The sequence below is a fragment of the Falco punctatus genome (assembly GCF_963210335.1).
Source record: "Falco punctatus genome assembly, chromosome: 3".
Taxonomy (NCBI): domain Eukaryota; kingdom Metazoa; phylum Chordata; class Aves; order Falconiformes; family Falconidae; genus Falco; species Falco punctatus.
The window spans coordinates 95,242,357-95,264,360 of record NC_137582.1 but is presented as its reverse complement, the minus strand read 5'-3'; the positions used below and the strand labels follow the sequence as shown (position 1 = coordinate 95,264,360).

Sequence of the window (22,004 nt, the reverse complement as noted above, 5' to 3'; positions counted from 1 at the left end):
TTAACATCTAATTCCACTGGTTATTTGAACAGCAGTTATTTGAACATGTTATTGGAAACGAAAGCTCAGTTCAAATTTTTTGTTGTCTTAAAATACGATTCTCGACAGTATTGTTTCGAATATTTGCCATGTCTGCATACTCAGGAGGTGCCCGGCGAGGCACTTGTACACACGAAGTATGCCAAATAAAAGGAGAGAAGCTTCCTAGGCAGGTTTCCTTCAGCTGACCTGTTTGTTGTTTAGCAGATGCAGAGGAGGAGTATATCGATTGAGCCGTGAGAAGGAAGGGCGAATTGATCTGATAGTGAAGTGATGCATTTTTTGCTGAGAGGGGGATTTTTCTGATGGAGAAGGAACAAATTGACTTATTGGTTAATTGAAGGAGAGAATTGACTGGGAGAGGCAGTGAGAATGTGATGAATGTTAACCGCAGGAAAGAAGGGTTTTTCAAGTATATGCACAAATATTTATTTCTTTCCTCATTTGCCTGCCTCTTACTTAATGTGTAATGGAGATGGGTGGCTTCATTTTGGACTCTTTGGCATGCTGCTCGCTTCTTGAACTTCTGCAAAATGGGTAGGCCTGGCTTTGTGTGAAACTTTTTCTCTTTTTAAATACGACTGGAAACATTCCCGCTTTAAAGTCTGCAAAAGTTTGTCGCTGCTTTTTTTTCTTAAAGCTGTGCCTTGTGCTTCAGTTTGCTGAGTCTGCCCGTAAATACTCTTTCTAGTTGTGGTTGCCTAATCCGGGACTGGATTTTAATATTTGTTAGGCACCTAACTCCCACTGAAAGCAATATGAATTAATACATTTTTCCTTTAAATAATCTTCCATATTTCACTAGGCAACTTTCTGCATTGGTAGGACCAGAACTGCTTCCATTGCTCCTTAGTCCTTTAGGGAAGGGACAACAATTTGGTCTGTTTGTGATGCAACATCGGTCTCAACTGTGGCAGGGGCTTCGAAGTGCTACAGTAATGAAAAAATAATTAAAATAGTAAAAGTGACACCAGCAACAGTAATACTACTAGTAATAAATAGTTACATATTGGTGCCACATAAATATTAATTACTCTAATGCTTAATTTAATTTCTAATTAATTTAGAATTCATTTCCTAATTTCTGTCTGGATGAGGTTGCCATGATCTTCATGTGGCACTTTTAGGAGTCCAGAGTGTTTTCGTTCCCATTTTACAGAAATGGCGTAGAAGGCCTCCAAATACTGTCTTATGAGGACTCTATCTCTTAGAGCGACCTCAAGGAGGTTTCTGTCCTCTCCTTGGGAAATCTCTGTTTTTAATGGGGTTAGGGAAGGAGCCTATTCAGGGAATTTTCTGTGTTGTGGGACGGCAAATGGCAGAGTCCCCAGGGATCAGTGTGGTTATTGGAGCTCAGTGTTGTAATGTTACAATAATTTCCCTCTTGCAATGACATTACCCTGGGGACTGTGGGGAAACGGAATGCTATGGAATGCTTTGACTTGCAAAGAGGCTGTGTCCGTCCCTTTTTCCAGCCTGCTCAGACATGCCACGGCCTTATTTTTGTCACCGTTAGCTAAGATTTAGCTGCATTTACAGCAGGGATATTGTAGGACTGAGCTCTGTGAAGAAATAATATTAGAATTTTTAAGCTCCCAAGGGGAGGAGGAAGGACCTTTAATTAGCAAATAATAGGTTTAGCCCATAAACTGCCCATAAAGAAAAAAAAAAAAAATCACCATGTGCTGGGAAGGAAATGGATAAGGAAAAAAATCTTCAAACAATTTACACATAAGAAGGAATTCTTGGGTGTGGATGAGAGGGTTGCATTGTTTTGAAAGGTATTTAGTATTTTAGAAATATAGGAACAGCTTTGCTCAAAGTCACTCATCCCAGGCAGTCACGCTTACACCTGATGTTGTTGAAGCAACACCAGAGGTAGGTGAGTGGGGGGAAAGGTATGTAGGGAAGTTTATGCAGCTGGAAAAGTTCTTTAAACTGGAATTCCTAATGGGAAACTTATGAACACACCAGAACTGAACAAATATTTCAGTATGAATAATTTATATGACAATACTACTAATGACGCCAGGCTGACATATGATACAGTGAGCACAGTTTGGCTGGCAGAGGTGTCCTTGTCATACAGTAGCCCTTGCTCTGTCTTACACTGCCTGAGATTTTACCTTGGACTGAGCCAATTCATCGTCCTACTAAAGAAAAAGCAACATCTGGGTTTCTCCATAAACAAAGGAGTGTGACTAAAAGATGTTTTTCACAATTTTCTTCCTTAATAATTTACAAGTTTTCCCCTGTAGAATCTTAGAAAGTTTCTTCCGAAATCAAAAGCTTGCTCACAGATTGACTGTTCAATATGCATTGTGCATTTGTCAGGGATGCTCTAAGTGGTACTGAAGCTGACAGAATACAAGCAGGAGCTGACAGCTTCACTCCAGTTACAGCTGATTAAAGGCTGCAGGGGCCTGGGGGCCCCATCTCAAAAAGAGGACCACTGCAAATTCACCACAGCACTTCCAGTCTGCGCATTTACCATCAGCTGGCACAGAGTACTTTAGGTATTGCACTTGGTAATCAACTTCTGCCTCCAGTTTTGGAGTATTTGATAGCAGGTACAGACAAGGAGTTAAAAATGCAAGTGAGAATTACCTTACATTGTGTAGGTATGAAACAGCAGTGTAAGATGTAAGCGTTGCGTATGCTAAACCTCAGTGTACACTTTAGAGCCATTTGTGGCTCTAAAGCAGGACTCAAAGCTTGAGGCTGGGTCCTCTCCCAAACTTCTCGCTTCCATCCCTACCATGTACACCGAGCCCTTCTGCAGGCTGAGCATGCTGGCTGTGCAGTTTGGGGGGGTTTCCCTATGCTCTGTAGCCAAGGTGTTCAAGCGTAGCTAGGGATCCTGTGTGACCCACCAGAATCATAAAAAAAAAATCTCTGTGTCAAAAAGTGCTTGGCACTCTCTGGAAACAAGGCAGAGAGCACATCTCCTGCTTTTCGGAATGTTCCATTTATAACTTCCAACTTGCTAGCAAGTATGTGGTCTTGAGCATTCGTATATACCTTGTGCCCTAGCTTACACTGAGTGAACATCTAACTGGGGAAACCTTTTCCTCTCTTTTCTATAGAAGACCAATTTTACATGATGAGTATTTTTTTTTGTTCCTTTGCTAATGTGAAGAGAACATCCCAAACAAATATCCCCTCCCAAACGTACATAATATACCACTTTTTATTTTTTTACCTTTTACTAAAATCATTAGAGGATTTTCCTTGCATTATTTCTACCAGGAGCTTTTTATTAAGCAAAACAACCACATTTCCCCCTTCTGCCCTAAATTTCAGTCTTGCTTTATTAGCACCAGAGGCCAGATTCTCAAAACTGCTGATTAAAAAAATCCATGCAATCTTTAGAACAATTTGGCAAGGTACGTTTTTAAAACATTTGAAAATAAATCACAGTTTGTGGCTTAAGAATCAGAACCGCAGGCAGAAAATATAGTAAGCCAAGTAATAGACATTTGTTAGCATTTTTTTTTTACATTAATCTGTTAATATATTTTTAGAATTGCTAAATATTTAAAGCTCCAGACAGGGCTATTCTTAGGGTGATTTCTTCGCTTCAGCTGAGCCCAGGTAATGCTTGTGGTCTTCGTTTTCATTCACCTACCTGGAGACTAGTTCTTCAAAAGCGGGAGTTTGTTGAGAGGAAGACCACTGATGGGAAGTTTTTTATAATTAATTTAGACAAACTGTTGAACAATGTACCAGTATGTCAACAGAACCTTTTCATAGTGTGTGTCCTCTTGTGCTGGTTTTTAAAAGGCAGCCAGTAAGACCTGGGGGCTTTTAAACTGCAGAACTCAAGGAATTTGCTGATTTCCTCCTACAGAGCAACAAGAACCCTATATAGGCATATTTCAGTAGCTGTGTATGTGTGTGCATTATGTATGTGCTTGCATGTTTTTTATGTACATACACACATACATATACTTCTATACATGTGTATATATATACTTAAATAATATAAGCTCATGTATATATAAAATATATACCATGAATACAAACATGCATACACATATATACACTCTTTGCCTCATTTTCTCCCAGTCTTTGAGACTGTCTTTATTTGTGTAAATCACTTTTTGGCTCAATTAAAGCTCTGCTGGACACATTGAATTCTGCCTCTGACGGTGTTTCAGACTTATTTTAAATTAAAGATAATACAAAAAATAATAGTAATAAAAGGAGGATATAATTTCAGTTACTGCAATAGTTTATTTTTCAAAAACGTGAAATAAAAGATATAATTTAGAACCCTCACATTACAAATGTGTCCACTCCAGAAGGGATGCAGTGATGTTTTGACTAGGATTTGGACTGCCAAAAAGAGAGAGGATGAAGTGAATGCATGTGAGAGAGACTGTGAAAGAGATCTTAGGAAAGCAAATGTGCTCTGCAGAAGTAGTTCAGTTTGCATAATTTATTTTAAATATGGATACTCTCTGGTGTGTGAGCACTCCCCCTGCCCCCCCTCTTTTCTTTTAAAAATAGGAATTTCTGTGCTGCTTGCGTTCCAATATTCCAGTTCAAACAGGGTGCCTGGCAGTAGCTCAGCACCTGTGTACTTGACTACTTACTGCTGACGAGCCTTGCTTGCCGGTAATCTAGATTTATGGTAAGTCTACCCTTTCCCTTCATCTACAAGGTCCGGGGACATTCGGGTAGCCAATCTGCCCTTAAATATGTCTCTGAGGAAATGGTGCTAATTAGTATTGGAATTTACAGCCTTCCATTTTATTGACTTGTCCTACTTTCTCCGATAATTAACTAATGAGTAAAGTAATGAGCTATGTTAGTCAGTCATGATGTTCAATTAAACAGCAAATCAATTATTGAAAATAGTTTCGGACAGCTCTAGTGTCGTCACAGGGAGTGTGCATGCATGTGTGCGTGTGTGTGTGTGTGTGTACACGTGTGTTTCAAACGCGTGCCCTAGATGTGGCAGCATCCCTCCCTGCAGGGTACCTGGCTGCGGGGGGGCTGTGTGATCACAGACAAACTGACCAGTGCTCCCTCTTGCCCATGTTGTCCTCCCTCTGCTCAGCTCCACTAAAGAGTGCCCTAATGCTGCGCCTTCCTGAGCTGAGCTTATTTGCAGGGGGTCCCCAAAGCCCAAGAAAGACAAAATTGCCATAAAATAGAGAGGGCTTTTCATGATGGGGAGGTCGGCGGAGGGGTGTGATGAAGCAGGCGTGACGCCTCTGCCTCTTTTCTTGGAAATTGCCACTTTTCCTACCCGAGAGCAGGGCCACCTGTCCCAGAGCTCGGCATTACAGCAGCAGGGACTAACACACAAATATCAGTCCTCAAAGTCCTACCTCTCTTCTGGCCACAGCAACACCCAGGAGCAACAGAGAGGATGTCTGGGGGTTCAGGATTTTTCCCCTGAGGGCTTTGCATACCAGCCTGAGATGCAATTATCTATGGGAAGGGGCTTCCCGGACCATCACGTCATGAGTCCTCTGCACCATGTCTGCACGTGGGGGTGGCACCAAATCTGTGGCCACTGGCAGGTCAGGTGGTGGTTCGCTGGGGTAAAGCAGTGGCTCTGGGCCTGGCCTCGGCCCTTACAGCACAGGTGGCTTCATTTGTCGTGGGATGAGCAAAGATCTTCTTTGTCAGGATGAGAAATAGACATTCGTTATCTCCCCAATATTGTGCGTGCAGTTTGAAAATGTGAAAATCCATTCCAGCAGAGAAAGCTGTAGCTGATGTCATCGTTCAGTAACTTGCCAGCTCTTCAGGTTTAATTATTCCTCCATTTGAACTTTTACCCTTCCTGTTTCCTTCAGGTCTTTCGCTTCACCTTGCCTGCTGCACTAGCTGATAGCACTTCACACCTGCTGCCCGTAACTTCGCGTGCTTCCAAGCTCACCCTCCTGGTGACACCCAGGTTGTTGCATTTGCTGTGACTTTTAATTCTGCTTTTGGTGTTAAGGCGTACCTCTGCGTTATTCCCACGTACAGCCAGCAAACCTGTCCTGAAAGTTCAGCAGCCTGGGAACAACTTTTGCTGGCCTACTCATACAAACTTTACTCATACAACTCAGAAGTTTTGACTTGCCCTGTCAAAAGACCACTCCACTGTGGGCAACAGCAGTTTTTAGAGATGCCAGTAACATTGCATTAAGCGGTTTGATGGTTTTAAAAGGCAACAAAAATGTGAAAGTTATTGGATGGAAAATCTGGGTTGGGCTTAAAATTTTAATTTAATGTTATCAGATATGCTGAGCCAGAAATAAAGCCGTGCTGTGCTCTCGTGGTTCTGTTTGAGGAGCAAAGTGGCACAAATAGTGCCAGGCAGTGCTTGTAGGCTCTGTAGTCATACAAATGTGCCCCGTAATTATTTGTTCTTAATAACAGTCATCACATGATGATTTTTTTTCCGAAGGTACCAAGCATGCAGAAAGCTCCCCCCCACCTTCCAAACCCAGGAGGAAAAGCAGGCCAGTGAGTAAGCTGCCTAAATACAGAGAGAGGAGACTGAATACGTTGGCCTTAGACATCCAATTGAATCACAATTCATTAGAGAAACAACAAGCCAAAACAAATCAAAGACAGTTCAAAAAAGGCAACATGAAGTTTTCATTTCCAAACAGTTTTAATTCACTGTTTGTGCTCTTTACTGAGAATATGCAAGGAACACAAACATTCCCATATGAATTAAATTACAATTTACATATGAATTACATTAGAAATATGAGCTACACTAAAGAGATAATTAGTGCTGTCCTGGGTTATGTGAGCACAAACAAAATTAAATAAGAACAATTTCAAAGCCAAGTTTTGCTTTGTCTTTTCAACTAAGCTGGTTTAATCAGTGATAATGACTGAAATAAATCCACTACGTATAAAACAACGCACAACATATCATATTGTGTGAAATGCCATTACTAAGTCCCATGCCTTGGTAAATCACACAGTCAAACAGGAGTACAACGACAACAATACGACGCTACAGAAAATTTGCCACTGCTGGGTGCCCAGGGCTGAAGGTGGTGGTCCCTGAGGCTTGCAAGGAAGCAGGACCCATGACAGGCCAGCATCACTGTGCTGCTCCAGAGAGAGTAATTGGGGGGGTGCGTGTGTGTGCTGTGGGGGTGTGTGTCAGGGATTTTTTAAACCCTACCTATGAATGAGAAAGAGCTGCTACAGGAAAAAAAAGCCAGTGCTAGCAGAGAGAGCAATGAGAGGGAGGGGAGCTGGAGAAGTGGGGGGTGGGGGGGTGGGAGAAGAGGAGAAAACGAGAAGGATAAAAATACCAAGCAGAAGCAGACTACCTGTGCATCAGTGCCTCAGCCCCTAAATAGAGCTATGGTTTATGACTACCTTGCCTAATGAGCTAAACTCTGGTGACCATAAAACTGAAATATAATTATGACATTAAAGATGCCTATATTTGAACTTAATTATTAATTAATTTAATGAGAGAATAGGAGGTTGTAAAATTGCTAATTAAACGGCTCTGTAAAACTGCAGACGGCAGAGGATTTACCAAATGATGAATCCCACAACAGTATTTGGGCTATATCAATATTCTATTAATATACAGTATGCCAGAGGTACTGGCTAGTACGCTACTCACAGTTAAGCCGATGTGACAGGCATACAGAGTGAAAGAAAATGAAGGACATAAAATTCCAGATGACAGCAACCTTGAAGACGATCTCTGCCCCCACCTCTGTGGCAGTTTCTGAAATCAGTTAAATAAACTCAGAAATGCAGGATAAAAATCAATCTTACCATTGCAAATGTGAATAAATTGGCTTGAAGCAAACGACCCACCTATGGTCTTAGGCACCGCGGTGTTGTGTCGCTCTCCGCGTGCGTGCAGGGATGGTCAGAGCTAATCTGGACTTAAGTGCAACAGAACGGGAGGGATGCAGCGTGAGTGTGTGTGTGTGTATGGTGTGTGTGCTCGCATGTGAAAGAGAAGCTGAGCGAGAGCAAAAAATAACTGTCCCCGTGTGATTAGTGAAATTAAGCTCAAGTGAACCTTCAGGGGCTGAATTCGAACCTACGGGGGACAATTTTAGAGATTCCCACACTGCACTATCAGCATGCAAGGAATTTCACTGTAGCATTTGAATGGCAATACCATTTGGATGACATTCATTTAAAAATGTAGAGGAAGAGAGCAGGAAAATGTTTTCATTTAGCACTGAGCCTAATTTGAGGAACGTCAAAAGAAAATGCATGGGGGTGTCTCACCCTGCATGCTTTTAAATGTCAGTCGTGACTAATTATTGGAATAAAAGCAAAAATGTAAGTATCCCTTTGTAGTTTTGTAGGAAACAATGAAATGCCACTGGCCAGTGTAGCAGAAAAATGCCAGGTTAAGTGTAGGAGGTATGTTTTAATATTTGCACCAATCCTTAGAATTGTTTCATACCTGCTATGTGGCATAGCTTTTCCTTAACACATTTTGTTTTTTAAATGCCCTGTTGACAGCCTCAAGAGGCAGTTTGACAAGAAAGATCAAAGATTCAATATCAAGAAAATAGGGTGGTAGGAAACTCACCCCCACTCAAAGGAAAACGATACAGTCATTACAGTAACGTCTCCCATTTCTGGAAAATGGATGGAGGATCTTGAGGCTAAAGACAGGGGTTGTATTCCCAACTCCTCTGTGAGTTCTGAAGAAATTACATAAAATTTCTGTGCCTGAATTTCTGCTTTCTAAGCTGGAAATAACAGCAGTTTCTTGCCACTTACCATTCATGTTTCAGAACACTAAATGGAAGCTTGCAAATAATTTCTGAGAAAGTGATCTCTAGAAGTTGCTTTTTATTGACTGGTTTGGGGCAAGACTTTAGAAAGTGTCACTTCTTGCTTTGTTTTTGTTTTTTAATGTCCATCTTGGGACATATGAACAAGGTAATTTTAAGGAGCTGTGCACTTCACATGATAGTCTTGTTTGCCTTTTCTCAAATACTAATTCAGTACTCAGTCTCCTGATACTCAGAAACCTCACTGGTGGGTTTTGTATGAGTAGCTGCAGCTAAAAGAGCTGCTGCTTTAAAAAATTCTGATCCCGATTTAGAAAACTACTCTGGCTGGTTTCTATCTTATAATATGTGCAATTAATAAATATGAAAGCTTCTATGCATTTATTACCATTGTATCATGCCCTGCAGTTTTATAGATCCAATTTCTCAAAAAATGACTTCTTTTACCAGAAATAAAACCAGATAGATTTCTTCTATTGTGCGACCAGCTATCAAGCCTGCCCCTTGACTGGAGGCTTTTGTGAGCTCTGAACTGTGTTTCACTTGCTCAGGTTTCAATCCTAGCAAGACAGACAATGAGTTAAAAGTTGGAACTGGTGGGTTTCTAGTAAAAAGGAAATGCCAAATGACTCACCATCACCACATTGCAGGTTACACATTTAGAGATCAAAGAAATTGTCTCTTTATCTCCCCCAGAACTACCACATGGTAAACTTTATTACTGGTGGGTCATACTCTTTGCTAGAGAAATTCAACTTGCAGCACAGTGGCTGGCTTGAAACAGAAGAGGGGCAGGAGATCAGGGGACACTCTTATCTCCAAACATACCTTGATGTAGCCATTGCAGGCCACTCCCTGTGAGAAAGAAGTATTGGAGAAAGGGTAAATATTGCTGAGAGTTATTGTCAAAGCAAAAGCCTGTTGGTTGTTGTTTGTGATACTGACTGCCATCCCCATCCAGTTATGAGGAGATCCTGGGCAGGAATGGGCAGGGACCTCCTTGTTGCAAGGAGCATGAGAGGTCCAGCTGACAGCTCTGAACCTGAAGTTCACGGTCATCTTTATAAGACTGGTCACTGCAGACCCTGGGAGAAAATGAAGTTGCCACCTTGCTCTGCTCTGAGGGCAGGAGGCAGGTCACTGTCACCTGGTGGTGATCGCAGGGGTGAGCGGAGCTGGCATCCTCTGGGTACCAGCAGCCATGGTAGCAGTGCTGCTCCCAGGCCTGTGCCACATACCGCCCCAGAGTGGCTCACGAACTACTAGTAGCAACTTGGCAAGCATTTAGGTACGACACATTTTTCAATCCTCTGGGATTGCGCATCCCTTAAACATTATGGGTAAAATCCAGCTGTGGCCCAGAGCTAAACCATCCTGTTGGCAGGGGAACCTGTTGAAGCAGATTACCAGAAGAGAGTTCCAAAGCAACGGCAGGCATGGATGACCACTGTTGGTGTGGCAGGCATGTGCCAGGGTCTCACTGTGATACGTGTGAAATGTGTGTAGAAACCCAAAGCTTTCATTGATTTGATTTAATTCTCGAGCATTTAAATTCTTTGTTTTAACCAATGAGGTTAACTTGGTTTAAGTTATCTGTGACTTTTGTTAGCATTTGTCCTTTTCTGGTACAGTTTAGAAAGCTTTCCCTTTCTCGGGAAGCTTTTGGTTGGTAAGCTGTAAAATACGTGGCTGAACACATCCTAGGAAGTAAGCTGCCCGCTTCATGTATTTGTTGCTGATCAGAAGGATATTTTGTATCTTTGCCCATTCAATTAGCCAGCTTTTTAGTTTAATATAGTATAAATTTCTCATTTTTTAACTTCACATAATGTTAGAATACAGTGAGTGCTGTACCTCTTTTTCATTAGGTGCATACTAGTTTTTCTTTGATGTTTGTGATAAAAACTGTTTTTGTGGAACTCACAACATCTCTACAACTGCAGGGAAAAACATATTATAATAGTTCTTACTAGGTATGTAAATCTATCTTAAAATTAATAGATGTACAGGAGGAGAAATTTATGTACTTAAACCAGATTTTTTTCATTTCAATCAAGCATATTAAATAAAAGAAACAGTATAATGATATAGTTAAACCAACTGTTTCTGTTCATAATCTCCATCAAGGCTTTCAAAGTGGTAGAGCTCAACCTTTTTTATCTACTATATTCATAATCATTGAAAGACAAAACCAAGCTCTTTATTTTACTTCCAGTTGGTTTCTAATGTTGATTGCAGTACCCATTAGAAAGAACTAACTGAATACTTTGAAATTAAAGAAAAAAAATTGTAATTCCCTGTCGTGGTTTAACCTCAGCTGACAGCTAAGCCCCACGCAGCCACTTGCTCCCCCCGGTGGGATGGGGGACAGAATTGGAAGGGTAGAAGTGAGAAAACTCGTGGGTTGAGATAAAGACTGTTTAAATCATAAAGCAAAAGCTGCACACAAGCAAAGCAGGACAAGGAATTCATCCACCACTGCCCATGGGCAGGCCGGTGTTCAGCCATCCCCAGGGAAGCCGGGCTCCATCACGCCTAACGGCTACTTGGGAAGACAAACCCCATCACTCTGAACCTGTGTCCCCCCATTCCTTCTTCTCCCCCAGCTTTATATGCTGGCCATGACATCATATGGTATGGAATAGGGCTATGAAGATGGTGAGGGGGCTGGAGCATCTCCCTGATGAGGAAAGGCTGGGAGAGCTGGGCCTGTTCGGCCTGGAGAAGAGAAGACTGAGAGGGGATCTTATCTACAAATATGTCTACAAATACCTCTACAAATATTTTAAGACCGAGTACCAAGAGGATGGGACTGGGCTTCTTTCAGTGGTACCCAGCGACAGGACAGGGGGGGGCAACGGGCACAAACTGCAACACGAGAAGATCCACCTGAATGTGAGGAAGAACTTCTTTACCTTGAGGGTGCCGGAGCCCTGGGACAGGCTGCCCAGAGAGGCTGTGGGGTCTCCTGCTCTGGAGACATCCCACACCCGCCTGGACGCAGCTCTGTGCAGCCTGCTCTGGGAGACCCTGAGCAGACCCCCTTTAGCAGGGGCTGGGTAGATGCTTTCCAGAGGTCCCTTCCAACCCTGACTGTTCTGTGATTGTGAAATTTCCTTTGATCAGTTGGGGTCAGCTCTCAGGTGTCCCAGTTGTGTCCCCTCTGAACTTCTTGTGCTCCCCCAGCCTGCTCGCTGGTGGAGTGAAGTGAGAAGCAGAAAAGGCTGTGATGCTGTGCAAGCTGCTCTGCAATAACTAAAACATCCCTGTGTTATCAACACACTTTTCAGCACAAATCCAAGCCATAGCCCCACACTAGCTACTATGGATAAAATTAACTCTATCCCAGCCAAAACCAGCAGCTTCCTGAAAAGAAAATTTCTGCAGCCAGAAGTTGCAAACTGATGTAAAAAATGCAGACTTGAGTTTATATTTCTTTACTAGTGATGCCACAAGATTGATGTTTTGACTTGTTTTAAAAACCTCAGATTGAGACTAGCACTGTTTAAAACCATGTGGCGTTGAAGAACTAAAAGGATAGAGACAAGACAAGGCACAGTAATAAAAATACAAGTTTTTTTCTAATACTTGAAGTCTTCAGATCTGGAAGTTCTGAAAATACAAGACTACTCTATTTGTCAAAAGACAACAGAATTTGCATTAGTTTCTCTTACTGCAATCTTTCTTTAAATCAAAAGAAATTACACAGAAGAAATAAAGTAGGAAATATGTGGATTCAGCTTTTCCCTCTCAGGAAGACATGACAATTATTACATTTGGTTTGAAATCTGAAAGCTAAAAGATGTTCTCCCAATATGTGCATTAGCAGTAAGGCAAAAGTTTGAATTAGAATTAAATTAACAACTTTGTTGTTCCACAAGGTGAAAATAATCAAGCTAGGTCCACAAACTATCTGAACTAGGTTAGCAGTGGTGAAATATATAAATATTTTTCAACACACAGGGATCAAGTAGATCTGTGCAGCGCTGAGATGCTATTTTTGACAGATCGTTTATGATCACTGGTTATTGGGAGAAGGAAAGAGATCTCTTTATTTTTTGTTAGTTTTCCACAAGATCACAAATTCTTCTGGTAGAAAGATTAAGGACTTTGGGACCTGCAGCCTAGAGAAAGCTCTTGCTTTTTATTTTGCCACTAAATCGCACCTTTGTTTTAATGTCTCTACCCAGCTATCCTCCCTGTTCATTTACAAACAGCCTTTGAACTTTTCCATACCCCCAGTTAGATAATAATCATAAACCCTCCCCCAAATGCAAGTGTGTAGAGGACAGCAAAAAGATTTCTGCTGCTGAAGCAAGCTGCTATGATCTCTGTCAATATTTTTCTGCAGGGAGTTATGTAGCCTTTCAGATGATGTCACGAGGAAGGTTGAAGCCTGGCAACGCTTCATGCTTGGCATGTGCTTGAAAAATGTAGCTGGATACTTTTCTTCTGTTCCAAATCACAAACCAGGCAAGAATTATAAACAAGAATGAGTCAGTCTTTCTGCTCCCAAACTCCAAATGTGTTAATCTTCTCCTTACTCTGTCAGTTTTGATTTAATTCTGGAGAAGGAAGGTAAGAAAGCAGCCCGACTGAGAGTGACTGCACTCTCCCACAAACCTCAGTTACCGAGGTCTAACATCTCCGTCTGTTTTCTAGCGCTTCAGGTCCTGTCCACGCAGTGAGCTAAGGCAGAGCAGCCTTTGCTCTCATGTTCAGAAGTGTCTGTCCCACAACCTCGGGATGCCCAGTGAGCTCCTGTGGCACTACTATTTGTCCAGCTAAGGGAAGGCATCAGGAATAAAATCACTCAACAGGCAACCCGGGATAACTCTTTAGCCTACTTTTCTTTCTTTTTTTTTTTTTTTTTCCTTCCTCGTGGTTGTTAATAGTGTTATGCTTGAATGCAAAAGTTGTTACAACCCCAGTTGGTCAGAAGAGTGTTTAAAACCTGTTCTAAATACAGTTCCCTGTCCTAGATTTCAGCGGGAATATTCATATAGTTAAAACTACGTGCCTGTGTAAGTGTTAGACCGCATTTATAGGCAAATTGTAGCCTTTAACCCCACCTTAATCTTTTGGGGTTTTTTTTTTGTCCTTTCGTTTTGTGAAATCAGATAATTCTTATTTGTTGTATGAAAAGCTTCACTTATATTTTCAAGGCTTACAGAGAAAGCCATAGCCATGCAAGAAAAATATGTTAAAAAACCCTAATAAAAAGAAACAGCAGTATAAAAACAATACAGGAAGATGTAAATCCCAGCTATAAAAAAATTAATCTAAATATAGCAAAGGTGCCTTACCTACATGTATGTGCGGTTTGAGGCAATGTTTTCTTCTTGAAAGAGAAATCTGAATGCAGTCTATATGACATAAGTAAATATTGCCTGGAAAAATAACAACTGTCTGTTTTCAGCAGATATGCTTGAGAAATTAAGGGTAAAAAGAAAAAGGTTAGTAAAGCATCTCAGAAGTGCAGGTGTGACAGCATTAAAAAAAAATACCTGTGAAGAATTAAAGGAAGGGATCGTAGTGCGACCTTTTTTCTTATGTGTAGAGGTGGCTTGAAGGAGGAGAGGAAGGTAGAGGCATGCATGTCTTCTGTGAGAGGCTTCTAATGCCCAGCACATGATTGATTCATCTGTAGCTTCAGCTTTGTGGGTGTAAAAGGAGTTATAAGAACTGGCAGATAAGTCACTCTGCATTCTGGGATGAGGGGAGGAAACCCCCAAATTCTTGAGTTCCTACTATTAGCAACAGAAGAGATGCCTGACATAGGAAATCTGTTTGGAAGGATTAAATAACAGTTTTGTCTTTGCATTATAAAAAGTAAGATCCCATCTGGTATGAGTTTGCTTCTTGTTTACAAATGCCTTAGTTTGAATGAAGAATAGAAAAAAGAGTTACTGCTCATTCCCTCAAGCAAACGAGAAACCCAGCTGATGATGTCCTCCATCACAGGCAGGTCAGCAGGATGCCATTTATAGATGGCCATGGATGTCTCCTCAGATAGCTCCATGTACAAGCATGCACTTGGCCATACTTAAGCTTTCCTGGTGGCATGAACTGCCTTCAGACATGCCTCATTTCCTTTTCATGCATCTTGTCACAGTAACACGGCCTATCGCTGCATCACCAAAGTATATTAGGACACATGATAACAGCCACCCATCCAACTGGATGACCTCACTTTCGCCCTACTTTGATTTAGTTCAGTCATTTCTGGTGACTCAGGTGTATAAAACAATTCCCAGGAAATGGCTGAAAAAAACCTGCTGATCACATGGGTTGCATATGCATTTGGGAATACCAACTGCAGTGAACAATTGGGCAGCACAAGTTCAAGTTACACAAAGGATTTAAGTCATACATCGGAAAATATATTTCTCAAGACTGTACCAACCCTAACCACAAGTTTAAAAGCTTATTTTTTTCCATAATGTCTTCCTAAGGGGTCAAATTTGAAAATGCAACCCACAAACAAAACATTAAAGTTAATAATGGGTCAATCTAACATCCTCCTTATAATCAAGAAGGAAAGCTACATGTGTGCACATGATGAACAAGAATAAATGCTGTAATTATAGCAATGCTAGCACAGACTCTCCTGCTCCGCCTATGTACCTGTGATGTCAGTACATTTACACATACATTTATATAAATGAGAGCAAAATTTATTCTATTAAGACAAAGAAGATAATGAATTAGTAGTATCGGTTTCACATTTGGGTCTCTATTATTTAAGCCACCTTTGGGAGTAGTTTAAGAGCAGAGGGTCTGATTCTTATTTACTCTAATAACATAGCAATGTAAAATAAACTTAAACAAGGGTGGAAATTACATTTAATCTGCCATGCCTGATACAAAAGGGACAGTAGTATAAATGAGAAACTGTCCCAGCAGCTCTCCCTCTGCAAATTGATTAATATATCAATGTTTATTGCAATCTAGTTATCCTCTAAACAAAAGTGACCTAGTGTTGCAATAGAATGGAAGTTTCTTTTAAACTGCTTGACTTGAATACAAGGCAAAACAATACATCTGTATTTCCTCTCCTCTGTTTTATTCCACTTGTATCAGTTGGTCTAATGAGAGGCATTGCCTTTCTCAACATGCCTGCCTTCTCTGCTGTCTCTTTACACCAGTACGGCAACAAGAACATTACCACCATAAAAGTATGTGTTACATTTAAAAAATGCAGCAGGAAAGAAAAATTTAAAATTCATTTTTCCTTCCTCTCTCTCCCTGTGCTCCTCAAGCTCTTTTGTATTGCCACTTTTTCCTGCCCTGCTTATAGTGAGGTTTATTTCTCTTCCAGCAATGCATTTTAGAGGCGGATGGATCACAGTTGTGTGTTAAATCATGAACAAAACCAATCTCTCTCCCTCTCTCCCGCCTTTCTTGTTGTCTGTCCTTTTTACTTAAACATAGCTTCTAGGTTAATGATTCATCCTTCTAAAAGGCTGCTGTGCCTACCAGATTATACTGTAAAATCTGTCATTCTGTTTATGTTTAAAATACAAGATTAAAGCAGTGGTCATGCTGAGGGAAATGGTTCTCGCGCATAAAAAGAAAGGATCAATCCATGTCTGCTGAAACCAGGCTGTTTTAGCGGAGGCAGCCGTTTTGGTGTGCTGCCAGACCCCAAAGAAATACTTGTCAGCTTTGAAACTTGGTGGCCATTCTTGCACTGAGCACAGCAAGGACCCAGAATAGGGCTTATCACACACTAATGTACCTTTGAAAGTTACAGCAGCCTAGCTGTCTGTAAATTGCAGGGAAAGCACTTGAGAAATAAATTATTCAGTCCTAATGGGAAGTGAAAAGGTGAAAAATTTTATTACAAAGTAGCCTGTATGGTACCTTTAAAAGTATTTGGGGCTAGGAATTTGCAGCTGATAGTGTGGAATTGATATCCAGGTCATATATAGCCAAATTATCATTGGCATTAATGCTCTTTTTTTGAAGTGTCATGCATTAGCATAAAGGCAAATCAGAGCCAGCGTTAGTATATTTTTTGCTACTACAGTGTGACTTACTCACCAGATCAAGTAAGTTGATCCATAAAAACTAGCTGGGTATGTAATGCCAGCTAGATATTAGATTTGAGACTTGTATACACTTGAAAATTTACAAAAATAGCTCATTTGAAATAATTGCTCTGGAACAGCTATTTGGGCAGAAAGCTGTAGGGATATTTCTCAACCATTTTAGATTAGTTATCTCAGTAAATTTCTAAGTATAGACAAGCCCTCGTGATGTGTCCTGCCAAATGAAGATTGTTCTATTCAATTAGCTCTCATTAAGGAAGGGAGAGAGGGGTAAAAGTAGATTCTCATTAAGCATAAATTTTTATATTTATTAAGAAGAAGTGAAAACACAAAAATTCAATTTCACATGTTTTTTACTCACTGAGTGAAGCAGATCTTCTGAAGAAGCCACAAGCCTACTCACTGGAGACTTAAAACGTGTCTGAAAAAGGTTGTTTGACATCTGAGGGACCCAGGCTAATGGGGACACTGCCGTTCGAGGTGAGGGTCTGAATAACAGTTATGAATCATGGTTGTGAATTACGATTATTTCAAAGAAGGGTTGTTGTGGAAACATCTTATGTTTGGGGTGTTTTCTCCCCAAAATTTCGAGCTCGATTTTTAAGCAGGACAGAAAGGAATTTTAAATAAAAGGCAATACTTTTCAGGGACAGGGAGTGAAAACGCCATATGTCAGGCGTCAGCTCCTCCATAAAAGTCAGAGCTGCCCATAAAAAGCTGACATCTCACTGCAGTGTTTCAAGCAGTAGTGCATTCAAGCACTGAGAAGGGAGATTCTGAGTAGGAAATCCAGACTTTCCTTCTTTCCCCATTGTATCTGTGAGTAGAAAATGCCACTATTTGATACTCAGCGCAGCCCTCAGGAGTGCTGTGTTGAGGCTTCTCTCCGTGCTTGCACTGCTGCTCGTGACCTTCCTCTGTTCCAGAATACTGTGTCTTAGATAAAAAACTTGGTCACTCTTTCTAAAAACCCATAACTAAAGAAATTGCTACATGCATATGGATTAAAAGATAGTCTATTGCACATATTTAGATCCTAATTGGACATAGATTACTATCCAGGCCAGACTAAACACTTTTAATTTACCAAACCAGTGCTGGCTATAAAGAGAGGGTGAAATAAATGTTTAATATGTCTTATATCATCTTTCCCAAAATGGTTTCTATTTATCATCCGAGTACCTAATCAATGCAACTACATATAAAATCCACAGATTTTATAGTCCAGCAATAAGTACATGCAAATTATGTTGTCATGTAGGCGTATTGGCTCAAAAAGATGTATAATACCTATCAGGCTAGTTAGCCATTATCTTAATTATGAAGGGATTATCCTTGTAAAGGCAAGGCCATAATAGAATAGGAGTTCTGAAATATGAACAATCTCTAGCTATGTTTACCATTAATTCAGACTGCACTTAGATTCCCATTTCCCCTTTTCTACTGTTTATTTTTGTTAATGTTTATGTGTCCCTATGTAAGCAGCAATATGGTACAGCATCCCATCAAATGCACTATGAAAGCTCCAAAGAGCCATCCTAAGTATATTAATCCTCCATAAAAATAAATAAGCTATATGAGAGAGAGCATTTCTATAAGGCTTGAGTGTTAGTACTGGCAGCTGGAGCATGAGGTGGTGAGAATGTGTGTGCCAACTTTGAGATTCATGCATGAAAAAGCACTTTGTAGTATTTTTTTTCTGAGATGGGTTTTGTTGGTGGTGGGTTTTTTTTTTCCTCTTCATAAAGATTTTTCTGTAATAATGATATTGTCTTTATCCCTCTTTCTGTGGAAGGCAAAAATGCCTTCTGAAGGGCGGGCAAAAGACAGGGGAGCCTGAAAGGGATCGGGTCACACAAGAAAGATGTTTCACAGTTGGGACTTTGCAAATACAATATAGAAAAAACAACAAATATAAGTAAACCCCCATCTCTTCCCAACATTACATTTGCTCTGATGTATTTTCTGAAAGCCGCCCAAGTATAACTATTTATTTTAACTAAAGTAATCAAGATTAATGTCAGCAGTTATGACACACGCTGTTTGCTAAAGAACACATAGAACAATTGCTCAAGGCAAGCTTCATTAAGAAATCAGATAAAATTAGTAAAACTGATTATATTTCAAAACTCAGCAGCGGCAGCAGCTCAAATTGCCATTCAGGAGTCTCCAATTAACACAATTGGTCTTGTTCACAATCAGCTTTGTAATCTCATTAGCCTATTATATTTTAATCATTGGGATAACTGCACAACAAAACTTATTTTATTTTTGCACTGACTGCTGATGGCTTAAGTGAACGTGCAACATACTTTTTCTTTCTCTTTTTCTTTCTTCTCCCTTTTTTTTTTTTTTTTTTTTTTCCTTTCCAGAGAACAATGCAGACTCCTTAGAGCATTATCCTGGTTACAGATTATTACCATACACTCCGTCAGTGCTAGGGAGCACTGACAGCAGGCATCTAATTTGGCATTAATTGGCAGGGGACTAATTGCATAACTGACATTGCTAGTGAAACTTAGAGAGTGTAAGGTAGGGACGGTGCAAAGTATCAGAAAAGAGAGAGAGGGGAGAAAGAATAAGGAAACGCCTGCAGACAGCTCTGTGGACACATGCATATAACTCGTTTGCCTCCTTGGTGTGCTGCCTTGTTTCATAAATGTGTTGCAGAGATATTGGCCCTTGTAAAAACACAAAGTCTTTCTGTCCTTTAGGTACTGGCAGTCTGCAAATACCTACAATACCAGTGTTTCATTGATATTGAGTATTGCCTGCTGCAATGAGATTATGTTCTATTGATGGGAACTGGGGTGTAACATAGCCATCTACAGAAAGCAATAGGTTGCCCTATTTTCAAGCTGAAAATGCTATGTATTTTATGAACTGCCTCTATCTTGCACACCAGGGATGTCTCTGTGGCTAAAGCCATAATAGGATTTTCCTAAATGATACAGAAATACAAATATTCTGACTGAGCACTTTTCTGGGCTCGTCTTATTTACCAGCAAGCTTTGATACAGTATTTTGCTTCCATCTTTTAAAGGACATTTTCAATTTCCCATTTCCCTTATGAGTGCTTCCTGTAAAGGTGTCAATAACCACTAATTGTGTTCTGCTTGGCCACTCTGCAAATCAAAACAGCAGAGGCAGCAAGCCAATATGCATTCAAATCCCGTTACTTGGCTGCCTCATTCTCAACTGGAAAGATACGAGAAGGCAAATATTCATACAATTGTACGGTGGGAAATTCCGGGTTGCTCCTGTGATCTCCAGAGATACCTATGCATCTGCTGTTAATTCCCAGACTTTTATTTTTAGAGGGTTACTACTGGGGGTATTTCAATGTTGTTTCTTTTATCTTCAGTCCAGGAAACGGCGTGTCTTAGATCAGAGCAAATGTAAAAGGAAATAGCTCAGCAATAAGAGCAGAGGGTATGCAATAATTAAATTAGGAGCTTGCTTCCACAGGCAGGCCAGTGACAGAACATGGAAATTTTACTGTATTGGTGGCCTAAGCAAGTGATGGGTGGGATTTAGTTGCGCAGAATATCATACAGCGAAAGAAGTCATTGATTTGATTATTTTGCTCCTGTTTCATGACTTACATGTCAGCAGAGTGTTGATTTTCTTAAATCGATTGGTCATGCCAAAGTGTTAGCTGCCTAATTTCTGCTTGTAATATTCAGCCTGGAGTTTGGTTGAGAGCAGTTTCTTGTCAGCATTTGCTGCTGTTGTTCAAAGTGCTTTGATTTCATACTGTCATGGGGGCCGTTTTTCTTTCCTCGTTTGAGGAACAAGCTTTCCAGGGTGGCTGTCCACCAACAGAGGTCTCAGAAGCACTTTTCACAGGTGTTTTTCCAATTTATTTAAAATCTTCGGCTTGGGCAAAAGTTTCTGCCAGAGGAATTCACATACAGAGAAAACCCTTACAGGAAGGACCTCCAGAGGTTCTGAGAGAGCCCAGCTCCAATCGACTGAAAGCACTGAGTGCCTGTGTGCAGGACAACACACTTCCAAGCCCATTTGGTTCTGTTCTGACCCAGAGGGGTAGCAGAGCTGGCACCCTTGATGTCTCTACCCCCCACGGCCCATTTCAAACCACACTCAGCTTGTGTGCCAGGGGGCCACAGGCCTTATATTTCTGGTGACTGTAGGGATGACCCTTCCTGATAGTGCTAGAGGATTGCTAAGTCACAGGCTCTTTCTCTTGTGCCCAAGGATCCCAAAGCAGCAACCGATCCCTCTTCCACAAAGCATAGTCAGGGAAAGGAAGGTAAATTAGCATTGAAAAAGAGCATGGGAGGATGAGAGATCTTTCATCTGCTAACTAACATATCTGATTGCATTTATAGTAATCAGATATTTAGAAAAGAAGAAAAGTTTACTCCATCATCTTTTGGGGGGCAATAGTTTGAATATATGATGGATTTTGTTATCATTTTGCTTGAAGAACTCCCACTGTTAGTTGCTTTGAGTTTAGTAATCAGCTTATCACCTTCTACCCTATTCTGCTAGTTTACTATGAAAGACATAAAATACACTTGGAGATTGGACAAGCAAGTGATACGATGCTTGTTCTCAAACGGAATTTTGTAAGGAAGGGAGCATTAAGATACCAACTCAAAGTCTCGCTTACCACTTCTGGAAATCCAGATGTGATACAGTGGTACAAGTGGCTACAGGTGAGGCAAATCTGGCACAACTTTGTTGTGAGATATTCAGTGATGTTTCTCTTGTTGTCATCCAGACTGAAGAGTTGTTGCTGGCTCCTTTCTTCACACTGTGTTTTGCCTAGCTCTTTGAGTGAAAGCAGGCTCAGAAGGGCACTGATATCTAGACGGATAGAGCCCTAAACACACCAATGTACCTGCTGCCAGCCCCCTTCCCTGTACCCTGGGTGTTCTGCACTATCACTTCATTGCACAAGTCAGTTGGCGAGGATTTCTACTTTCCTGTAAAGGTTTGCTGGGATAGGAGCTGGGGCCAGCTCATTCTTAGTATCAAGTGATGCTGTGCTATGTAGATATTGCAGAGTGACAGCCAAACCAAACTGATGCTGTTTAATGCTATAAGTCATGGTTTCTGACAGCTGCTGGCTTATTGGTGCATTTTATTCACCAAGCATATGTTGCATGAGTTGCAAAGGTGATCCTATCAGTGG

General features: G+C 40.8%; 1 long non-coding RNA gene across 1 annotated transcript in view; it reads right to left on the bottom strand.

Annotated features, from left to right (window-relative positions):
* Positions 1–9,929, bottom strand: part of LOC308060599 — a 35,987-nt gene extending 26,058 nt beyond the window's left edge. Inside the window, exon 1 of the long non-coding RNA XR_013926809.1 lies at positions 7,646–9,929. This is a non-coding gene — a long non-coding RNA (uncharacterized lncRNA). The remainder of the gene's footprint in view (positions 1–7,645) is intronic.
* Positions 9,930–22,004: the final 12,075 nt, after the last annotated feature.